The sequence below is a fragment of the Emydura macquarii genome, unplaced genomic scaffold, assembly GCF_026122565.2.
Source record: "Emydura macquarii macquarii isolate MOO-44397 ecotype Brisbane River unplaced genomic scaffold, CSIRO-AGI_Emac_v2 contig_3477, whole genome shotgun sequence".
In the NCBI taxonomy this organism is placed as follows: Eukaryota; Metazoa; Chordata; order Testudines; family Chelidae; genus Emydura; species Emydura macquarii.
This window is the reverse complement of record NW_027133614.1, coordinates 1,644,529-1,654,964: the sequence shown is the minus strand read 5'-3', so window position 1 is coordinate 1,654,964 and position 10,436 is coordinate 1,644,529.

Genomic DNA, 10,436 nt, shown 5'->3' with positions numbered 1-10,436 from the left:
TAAGTTCTCTGCCAGACGCTTGAGGAGCTCTTGGTGGGTTTTGAAGTCCGGCAGCGGGGTCCCCCGATCTCTCGCCGTTGTCTCTGGCGGGGAGGAAGAGGAAGACTGAGGAATTGGCCCCGTGGATGGGCCTTCCAAGGGATCAGACTCTTCTTCTGAAGAGTTCCCCTCGTCCCCTTGGCTTCGAGGGGGGGGTGCGGGTTGAGGTCCCATGGAGGGTACTGAGCCCGTGCCCTGTGTGGGCTGTGGTGCCCATTGCCAATATGGCCATTGCCAAGGCCCCTGTGGCCATGACGGCACCGCTCCCGGTGCCGGGTAGGATCCCTGCGGTACCGGTACCGGTGCCGCGCCCGAGGAGACCCCTTGGGTGATGGGGCCGTGCGCGTGTCTCCTGGATCCACGGCTCCTATCTTCCCGCTCCCGTGAAGTACTCCTAGATGACCTGGAGTGGTCCCAGCGATGTTGACGACGCCGGTATGGTGGGGAGCGGCTGGAGGAAGAGAAAGAATGCCTTCTGTACGCCCTCGATTTGGCCTGGCGTTTTTTATAAGGTGGAGACCTGGAGCGGCGCCTTGGCGTGAGCTCTTTGTGGTGCGGTGCCGTAACGGTCGGTGCCGTGTGCTGCGGTGCCGGAGCCCGTCCCGGGCTATGTGACAGTGATCTGGAGCCCCTTCGATCCCGGCTAGTGCTTGTCCGGCGACCGGAGTCTGGGGCCTCTGCCGGTACCGAAGCGCTCTGAGCCACGGTGCCGACAGGGCTAGGGGTCTCCCGACGCGTCTCCCTGCTCCGCTGCGGAGTTTGCCCCGGGGATCTAGACCGGTGCCGGGACTTGCATTCGGCCACCGGGACCCGCGCCGGGCTCCTTGTTGGGGATCGGGAGCGTCGCCCTCTGCTCCGTACCGAGAGCGGAGATGGAGAGCGGCGTCGGCTTCGCTTTGGGGAACGGGACCGGTGCCGGGAAGCTGGTGAGCGAGACCGGTGCCGGGTGTGCCTCGGGGAATCAGACCAGTGCCGGGAACGGGACCGGTGCCGAGTGTCTCTAGGCGTAGAGCGCCTGGGTGAGCGGGATCTCCGCCGAGATCGGTGCCGGCCGCTGGTGGGTGAGCGCACCGGACTGCGGCCCCCAGAATGCTCTTTCGGTGCCGTAGATGCCGGTGCCGGGGCATGAGCTGGTGATCGGCGCCGGGATTCTAAGGATCGGGAACCCTCGGAGGCTGAACTGTGATGCCTCCTGCCGGCGTCTCGGGACCGCCCTAGCCGGCGCGGTGCCGAGGGGCTCAACGACCCATGGTCGGAGCTAGGAGGGGAGCTGTCACTGTCCCTCCTTGACCGTCTGGGGGGAGACCTCTCCTGCCGTCTCTGCCACCCACCGGGGTAACCCAGCGCGGGTTTACCCCGAGACGCAATTCCCGGAACCCTCGGCCGAGGGGGGGACGGAGGCGTGGGCATGCCCATGAGGGCACGAGAAGCCGCAAACGCCTCCGGCGTCGACGGTCTCTGCAGGGGCACTACCCCACCCCCGGGGTCGGGGAGGCTCCCTGCGAGGAGATGCCAGTGCCAACAAGTCCATGGCACGGGGCTGGGGCATCTCCTGAGTCGCCCCCAGCCATTCCGGTCGCTGGGGGGAGTCCATGAGTACGGCCTTGGGCCGTTTCTTTTTCGTCGGTGCCGTCTTGGTCGGTGCCGATGTGGTCGGTGCCGGCGGGGCACTCTGCACCGACGAGACACTCGGTGCCGCCGGCGATCTGGCGGGCTCGGAGTCGGGGCGAAGCGCTGACTCCATTAACATAGCCTTCAAGCGGGCATCGCGTTCTTTTTGTGTCCGTGGCTTGAAGGCTTTGCATATTTTGCAGCGCTCTTTGCGATGCAGTTCTCCCAGGCAGCGAAGGCACCTGTCATGGGGGTCGCTGACTGGGAAGGCCTTCATGCACGCCACGCAGGCTTTGAATCCAGTGGATCCTGGCATGGCTGTGCCTGCCCCGAAGGGCGAAAGTCCTTAACTATAACTCTATTTTCAATCTATCTTACTATTAACAACTATCTAACTATTATTTAACTATTTACATAAAAACAAGGGTTGCTACTTGCATGTATAGCAAGGGCACTAGCGTTCCAGCTACCGTCACGGGCGGAAAGAAGGAACTGGGGACCCGCGGGGTCGGCGGCGCCATATATACCGCGACATGAGCGCGGCACTCCAGGGGGCGCCGGAGCCGACCCTGCGGGAGTTGCTAGGGCAAAAAAGCTTCCGGAGACTCGTGCACGGGGCGCGCACTCACCTCTGTTGGAATGCATATGAGCAATCACTCGAAGAGAGAACCTTGAATTTAGGCGCCTCTGATACAGAAAGCTTATTATGGCTCAGATAGTTAGGAATGTGTTGTTAATACGTAGTTAGTTATTGAAGTTAGGAGAAGTGATGACCCAGTATGAGGTTGCTATGATCTGTGTTTTGTGATAGTTAGTAAAAAAGGACTAGATAATAGAGTGTACCTTGGAGTAGTTCACTGAAGCTATTGAGAGAGATTTTTCCTGACGCCTTTATTCTCTGGCGGGGAAGTGTTCGGCCAATGCTGATCTGCCGCAATTACTCATTACCATCCCAGGTTCTAGGTAATTATTTGGGATGCTCTAAACCTATTGCTTATGTCTGTGTGTGCTTAAATCTAATATATACTAGTTTTAGATAACAGCACGCTTGCTTGTATTTATGTATCTCAGATGGAAATGTTTTGTTTCCACTGCTTTATTCCTGAAATTGCCTGGAGTGAAATAGTTAAGTTACCACTGCTACGGGTTCTGAAAACCCTGGGTAATAAATCTTTTTCATTTTGAGATTACAAGTTTGGTTGATACATTTTATAGTGTTGATGTAATGGACTTGTGTAAGGCACTTGCCTTGGTACTGCATGACCTTTTGTTTAAAATACTAGAACAGTATAAAATCGACATGGCACACATTAAATGGATTAAAAGCTTGCTAACAGATGGGTCTCAAAATGTAACAGTAAAATCACCTGAGCTTGTGTGTTTCTAGGGGAGTCCCGCAGAGATTGGTTTTTTGGCCCTACACTAGTTAACATTTTTATCAATGACCTGGAAGAACACAAAATCATCACTAATAAAGCTTGCAGGTGGCCCAGAAATTGGGGAATGGCAAATAAGGAACAGGACAGGTCACTTATACAGAGCAGTCTGGATCTCTTGGTAAATTGGGTGCAAGCAAATTATATGTGTTTTAACATGACAATGTAAATCTAGGAACAAAAAAATGCAGGCTGCACTTACAAGATGGGGGACTTTATCCTGGGAATCACTGACTCTCATAAAGATTTGAGGGTCATGGTGAATAATCAGCTGAACATGAGCTCCCCCCACTGTGATGCTGTGGCCAAAAAGGCTAATGTGATCCTTGGATTGCAGGAAGAGGGGAATCTCGAGAAGGAGCTGAGAGGTTATTTTACCTCTGTATTTGGCACTGATGCTACTGCTGCTGGAATACTGTGTCCAGTTCGGGTGCCATAATTCAACAAACTGGTGAGGGTTCAAAGAAAAGCCACGAGCATGATTACAGTTTTAGAAAACATGCCTCACAGTGACAGACTCACGGAGCTCCATCTCTTTAGCTTAACAAAGAGTTGGTTAAGGGATGTCTTGATTAAAATCTATAAGTAAGTACATGGGAAACAAATATTTACTAATGGGCTCTTCAATCTAGCAGAGAAAGGTATAACAAGATCCAGTGGCTGGAAGTTGAAGCTAGACAAATTGAGACTGGAAATAAGGTGTAAATTTTTGACAGTGAGGGCAATTAACCATGGAAGCAATTTACCAAGGGTCAAGGATGAATTCTCCATCACTGACAATTGTTAAATCCAGATTGGATGTTTTTCTAAAAGCTCTGCTCTAGGAATTATTTGGGGCAGTTCTCTAGCCTGTATTATCCAGAAGTTCAGACTGGATGATCACAATGGTCCCATCTGTCTTGGAATCTATTAATCTAAAACATCTGGGTAGGAGCCCAGGCTAACTCTTGCAATGAAGAGAGACCCCTTGAGTCACTTCAGCCATACCTGCACATTTCACCAACACACCTCAGAAGAGAGGACTCCAGTCATTGCAGGCTACCTTCTTTCCGCCAGGGATGGGCAGGTGGTCTGTAAAAAATTCCTTTCACAAGGGGCTGTCTCTAACACTCAGCCCTTGTTTTGCAGCTTCTATGGGGCATTCAGAGACAGCTAGCTGAGCTGCCACCTCTTAGCCTGGGGGCTGTTTGGGAGCCTCCCCACACACTGGGTTTCATCATGGAAAAATTTCCTTTTTCATAGACTTGTGGATTTTAAGGTGAGAAGGGACCATTATGATCACCTAGTCTGACCTGGATAACACAGGCACGAGCACCTCACCCCAGGATCAAGCCCAGTAACATGTGGCCGAGCTGAAGCACATCTTCTAGAAAGAGATACAGCCTCAATTTAATGATTTCCAGTGAGGGAGAATCCACCACTTCTCTTAGGAAGTTGTTCCAATGATTAATCATGCTCGCTGCTAACAATGCGTACCTTAATTCTAGGCTGAATTTGTCTGGCTTCCACTTCTAGCCATCGGTTTTTGTTATGCTTCTATCTCCTTGTTTACAGTGCGCTCTGTTCTCAGTAGTCCACTCCCCATGTGGATCCTTACAGACATGACTAAGTCGCCTCTTAAACTTCCCTTTGATAAACTAAATAGATTGAGCGCTTAAGTCTCTTACTGTGAAGCATGTTTTCTAACAATTTATAGTACAAAGGGGAAAAGATCACTAACAGCTACATTGAAATAGGAAAAAATACAAAGATAAGTACAACATGAAGCTAAATCCAAGAGATAAGAAAAGAAAAAAACATTTCACATTTGTTCATTGCTTTATGCTGTAAGAAAAATCAGAAACGAACCATCAAGGCAAATAGGAAAGAGAAACAAGTAGTAGGAAATGCAGGAAAGATGACATACAGACTACAGAGTGTCAGACAGATGAAATACCATAGGCAGTAATTCCCGTAGAAAGGTAGTTAATTCAAGAACAAGAATTTAGGAACAAAACCTATTGTTTCCTCAAGTATAATGCTCAAATTTAGAGAAGTATCCCTATTCATGTAATCGCTTAAGTAGTGAACCCACTGAAACAAATGACACTTAAGCACATGCTTAATTGCTTTCTTGCATTGGGACCTGAAAAAGGCAAGTCCAGCCTACCCTGTTGAAGGCCTTTTTGGATCCAAAGAGATTAGTACCATGGAGGCAGTGGACTCGTGTCAAGCCCATTATATGTATCCATTGCTGCAAATTACTTGTCCTGTATGGTTTTCTAACAAAGCCACCTGGGGCTGGAGTGAATAACATTAGCTAGGGTAGGGTTGGTTCTCTGCTTTGGCAGGCAAGTAACCTTGGCTGATATTTTCCTATCCATTCATCACAGAATAATTGGAAAGGGATCTGTTAATCTCTTACACCAGGAGAGGGTTAAGAGTTATTCCCTAGACCATCCCTAGCACGTGGTGTCTAGCTGAGCCTTGAATATCTCCAGTGCTGGGCATTCTACAACGTCCACCAGCAGGTAGTTCCAGAGGGGTAGCCGTGTTAGTCTGTATACAGCAAAAACAACGAGAGTTCTGTAGCACTTTAAAGACTAACAAATTTAATTTCAACAGGCATAAGCTTTTGTGAGCTTCAGCTCACTTCCTCAGATGCAGTGGGATGCTTTTCTACCAACTGCATCTGAGGAAGTGAGCTGAAGCTCACGAACTCTTACGCCTGCTGAAATTAAATTTGTTAGTCTTTAAAGTGCTACAGAACTCTCGTTGTTTTTTCACCAGCAGTAGTTTCACTGCTCTGAATGCTAAGGCCATGGTCCAGCAGAGCATTGAAACACGTGCACAGAATTCAGTGAGACTGCCCCCACGCTTAAAAGTTACGCATGTGCTTGTGTGCTGTGAACTGCTGCCTGCTCACATAGAACTCAGTGGGGGGGAGCATTCACCTTGACTTCGAGAGAAGCAGGAGCTTAGAGATCCTAATACTTCATCTCCATTTTTCCTCCTGTAGTTTCAGCCCATTAATGCTTTCTCTGACCTCAGTTACTACTAATGAGACTAAGTGAGCCCGGTCTCCTTTATAACTTCCCCTTACTTTCTGTATTTGCCATCATTTATCATGTCTCCCTTGGGCTTTTTTCTGCCCTCCGTGATGAATAAGCTCAGTTTTAAATGTTCTAAGATGAGCAGAGCAATTTCCTTAATCATTTATTGAACTCATTAATTGGTGCTGCTTTTTTAAAAACAAAATCCTTTTTGAAAACCTATAAAATATTTATCGCAGACACACAGCCTGCAAAACTCTTGCACCACTGATTAGAAACCTACTATTGCACCGCTTTTAAAATAGCTCTGCAAAAATGGGGCGCAGGACACAGAATACATAGTCTATAACTTTCCTCCAAATGATCACACTATCTTGTCTTATTCCCTGCCAGAACTGTGTTCAGAGTAGAGAAGTGCAACAAGTGGGTAAGATAAAAGAGTATCCTATTGGTTTGTCAAATGTCCTAAAGTTGGCATGAAAGGGGCATGGTTACAACTCATATTGAGTCCTGGTACCCTGAATTTTCCTTGTCTTTTTTATTATTCTTCAAAAGAGCATAGTTTAGCTAATGCACTGTGTGCTACAGCTAGCTATACTATGCAAAAGCAGGGAGAGAAACAGATGATGCAAAATACCTTATTGGGTATAAACTATTCTTGGGTATTTTGATGCCAGCATGGTTTCTGGAACTTTTTAATAAACTCTCTCATATACAAGTTTTAATTTAATTTCTCTTGTAACACAATACTTTTATGACATTCACAGAACAACATGGGCTTTTTCTGGTGACTGTAACACCTTGAGATCGCCATTGATGTTAACCAAGCCAATTTAGCCCAGTAGATAAAATTGCTACCTTATATTTCAGTGATGTCCAGTTCAAATCATCCTGATATTTTAATGTTATTAAAAACTTGTTAGAGCTTTTTCTCACTCTTTCAGCAAGTAATGCATCATTACATTTTCAAACTCTTAATTACTTATAGCATTCCAAAATTCACTGCTTTCGACAAATGTTTAAATGACTTTGTTGAAGCAGCAAAACATCATGTGCAATATTACCCACCAGAATACTGCTATCCTGCCATATAAGAGCATAGACCTGTCTGCAACATTCAAAAAGCTAAACCTGGTTTCTCCATGTCAGTGGTTCTCAACCTTTTCAGCCTACTGTATTCTTTTGTCTTGCACATCCAATGTTTCACCTCACTTAAAAATTACTTGCTTACAAAATCAGACATAAAAATACAAAGGTGTCACAGTGCAGTTACTAAAAAATTGCTTACTTTCTCATTTGTAACATATAATTATAAAATAAAGTAAGTGGAATATACATATGGTATTACATTTCTGAGCAGAATATATATAGAGCAGTATAAACCACTCAGTGTCTGTATGAAATTTTAATTTTGTACTGACTTCACTAGTACTTTTTCTGTAGCCTATTGTGAAACTAGGCAAATAGCTAGATGAGTTGATGTACACAAAGGTCTTCCAGGGGGTACCCCTGGTTGAGATGCACAGCTCTCTATCTACTGGGGAAATGGAGAGCTTCTTTTGATATAAGACCCTTGATCCAAGGTATCAAGCAGGGGGTGCAAGTAAGATGGAGCACGTTGAGTTGTGTTTTGAAGGGAGCTGCCCTTAAAGGTAGGCAGCTTCACATGCCCACACAGCTCTAGTGGAATATAGTTCAAGAGGAAAGGGGGTGCAGCACACAAAAGAGCATTACTGTACGTTCCCCAGTAAGTGGGTATGGGGTTAGTAAAGAGCATCGGGACCTAATCATATTAATCTGTTGTGTGTTTTGAATGTGTAACACGATATTTTAGTTAACAAAAGTCCTTGTTAAATCCAAGCCAGAGCATGTCATTATTATACAGACAGTGCCAGAATTTATGGAGGTGTTGGCTAATGACCGATATTTTGGTTATTCTGCTAACTTGTGGCCCAACAACATGATCTTGGCTACTATTACTAATCTGGTGCAACTGTAACATTACTAATGTGGTGAAAGTATTTTTGTGCACCACAACATGCGTGAGAGCAGGATCAAACCGAAGTCTTATTTTAATTAACTTTTGCTAAGTTATGCATCTAAGAATGTCACCTGCTGGGTTTTTGTGGTGCATTCACTAAACACCATACATGAACAACTGGAAGCCTCTAGCAAATTTTGTCTTTTTCAATTTGTTGTTTCCAGTGTATTGCAACTTCTGGACCAGAAAAGCAACAATGGGAGAGAGATGTCAAATGAGATCAGAGAGGCTGTTAAGTCCACAAACATCCTAATTAATAATGATAAGGAAATACAACTGCCCTAAATGAAACAGAGTCAAGAATGCCACATGGGGGTATGGGTCAGAGAAAGCGTGTCTCTGCACTGGAAATGTTTGCTGCTGGCAACAGCTTGTTAAAGAGCATACAACTTGAGAGGGTACTCTTGACCTAATTTTGTGCAATATGCCGGCGTCAATACAGAAAAGAAATGTCTTTGAACCACCAAGCAACAGCATGCACAATATAACTAAATTTGATGTCCTCCCAAGGAAGGTCACTCCGCATGTATGATTATAATTGCTAGAGAACACGTGTAGAGAGGCAGCATGTTGCACTGGGAGCAGATCTTCAGCCAGTGTTAAGTATCATAGCGCCATTCGGTGACAATGTATGTCATCTGAGGGGCTGCCTCATACGTTCTATTCCCAGCTCTTCCATTGACCTGCTAAATGGCCTTGGGTAGATCATATCAGCACCCTGCCTCTCTTTGAGGCAGTGACCGTCTCTTACCATGTGCCTGTACAACACCCAATGTACAGTGACCCCAGCTGAGCCTGCTGGGAGATTGTGATGCGAAGAAGAGAAGAAAAAAGAGAAGGCAGCTGGATTAATTCTTTACAACAAGTTTTTATTTTATTTTTTTTCTGACAAAAAAACATTAAAGCTTTACATTTTTCTCCCTTCCCCTCCCCTCTTTTTGTAGTTTTCTTTTTGGATCCAAATCAGCATTTATGTTACATATCCACCTCGTCAACATGCAGTGCTGATCTCAGCGGCTGGCTTGGGAGAAGTGCACTCAGACTTCCACAGGGATGACTGCTATGGGACGCCAATAAGAATCGCATTTACTGGAGGGGCTCTCACACTTGCCCTGCGTAGGCTGGGATGTGGCTATGGAAAAAAACCAAAAGAAAGGCTGCATGCCAGTTTGCTTAGCATGCAGTATGCACCTCAGCAGCTTCTCTGCTTTCTCTTAATCAATCTTCACATGCTTCAGGTATCAAACAAGAGAAAACTACATTGAGTCAACGCCAGAGGCAATGGTTGTTGTTTAGAACAGCTGGATGTCATACCAACCAATGGGATCAGTTAGCCAGCTGTGCACTGGTACAAGTATCATACTGGTGCACCTCCAGTTGGACTGGACTGAGCGGGGTCAGGTTTATCTTGAAACGCTAGATTCAGATGCAGAGACTGAACCATTTCCCTGATTTCCTCCACCTTCTATATCCTGCCATAGCCTACTCCCTGCAGGGACATTCTTGTTAGCTCCTCCCTCACCTGATGTCCCGCCATAGCCCTCTCCCTGCATGGAAGCACACTTCCCCTGTTCTCTACCCACTACCTTGAAGGTTTGTTAAAGTCATAAAGAACATCTCCTGGTTGTATTTAAGCAAAAGTGCCCTTGGTTTGGAGATGCTTGCTCAAAGTACAGTAGTGAAACTGGAACTGGACCTTAGCAGTGGAATGCCATGGGCTTGTGAAGAGGAAGGAAGGTTCTGTTGGCTGTCAAGCCTTCTTTAGGCCACGGAAGATACATTATACAGAAGCAGAGTTAGTCCAGACACTTTAAAAGGGGTATACAGGCTGCCCCGGTACCTTGAAACAACTTGCTCCCCTAATGATAGTCTTTTCCCTGCGTGCTCTCATTTTTTGGTTTTGCAGTCTGACACAATTTTGTCCCCATTTGCTTTCAAATCCTCTGAGCCCCTGGGATACTTTATCCGCATCCAGAAGTGTAACCACACCCTGGACTCCACAAGGGAAATAGAATCAGTCCATGCTTGTGGTGCCATTGAAAAGAACGATTCGCAGCACTGTGGTTTGTAGTGCAACTGCACACAAACAGCGTTTGCATGTTAACAAAACACCAAAGTGGATGAATAAAAAGCTCTACTCAGGACCAGTGTCCACGCTATCGATGTATGCTCCTTACCTGGCTGCTGACCCCAATCGGTTTCAATAACCCAGCAGGTATCTACATAAAATACAGCAACTCTCATCAACTAATGGGAAGAGGTCTACTACAGAATGTG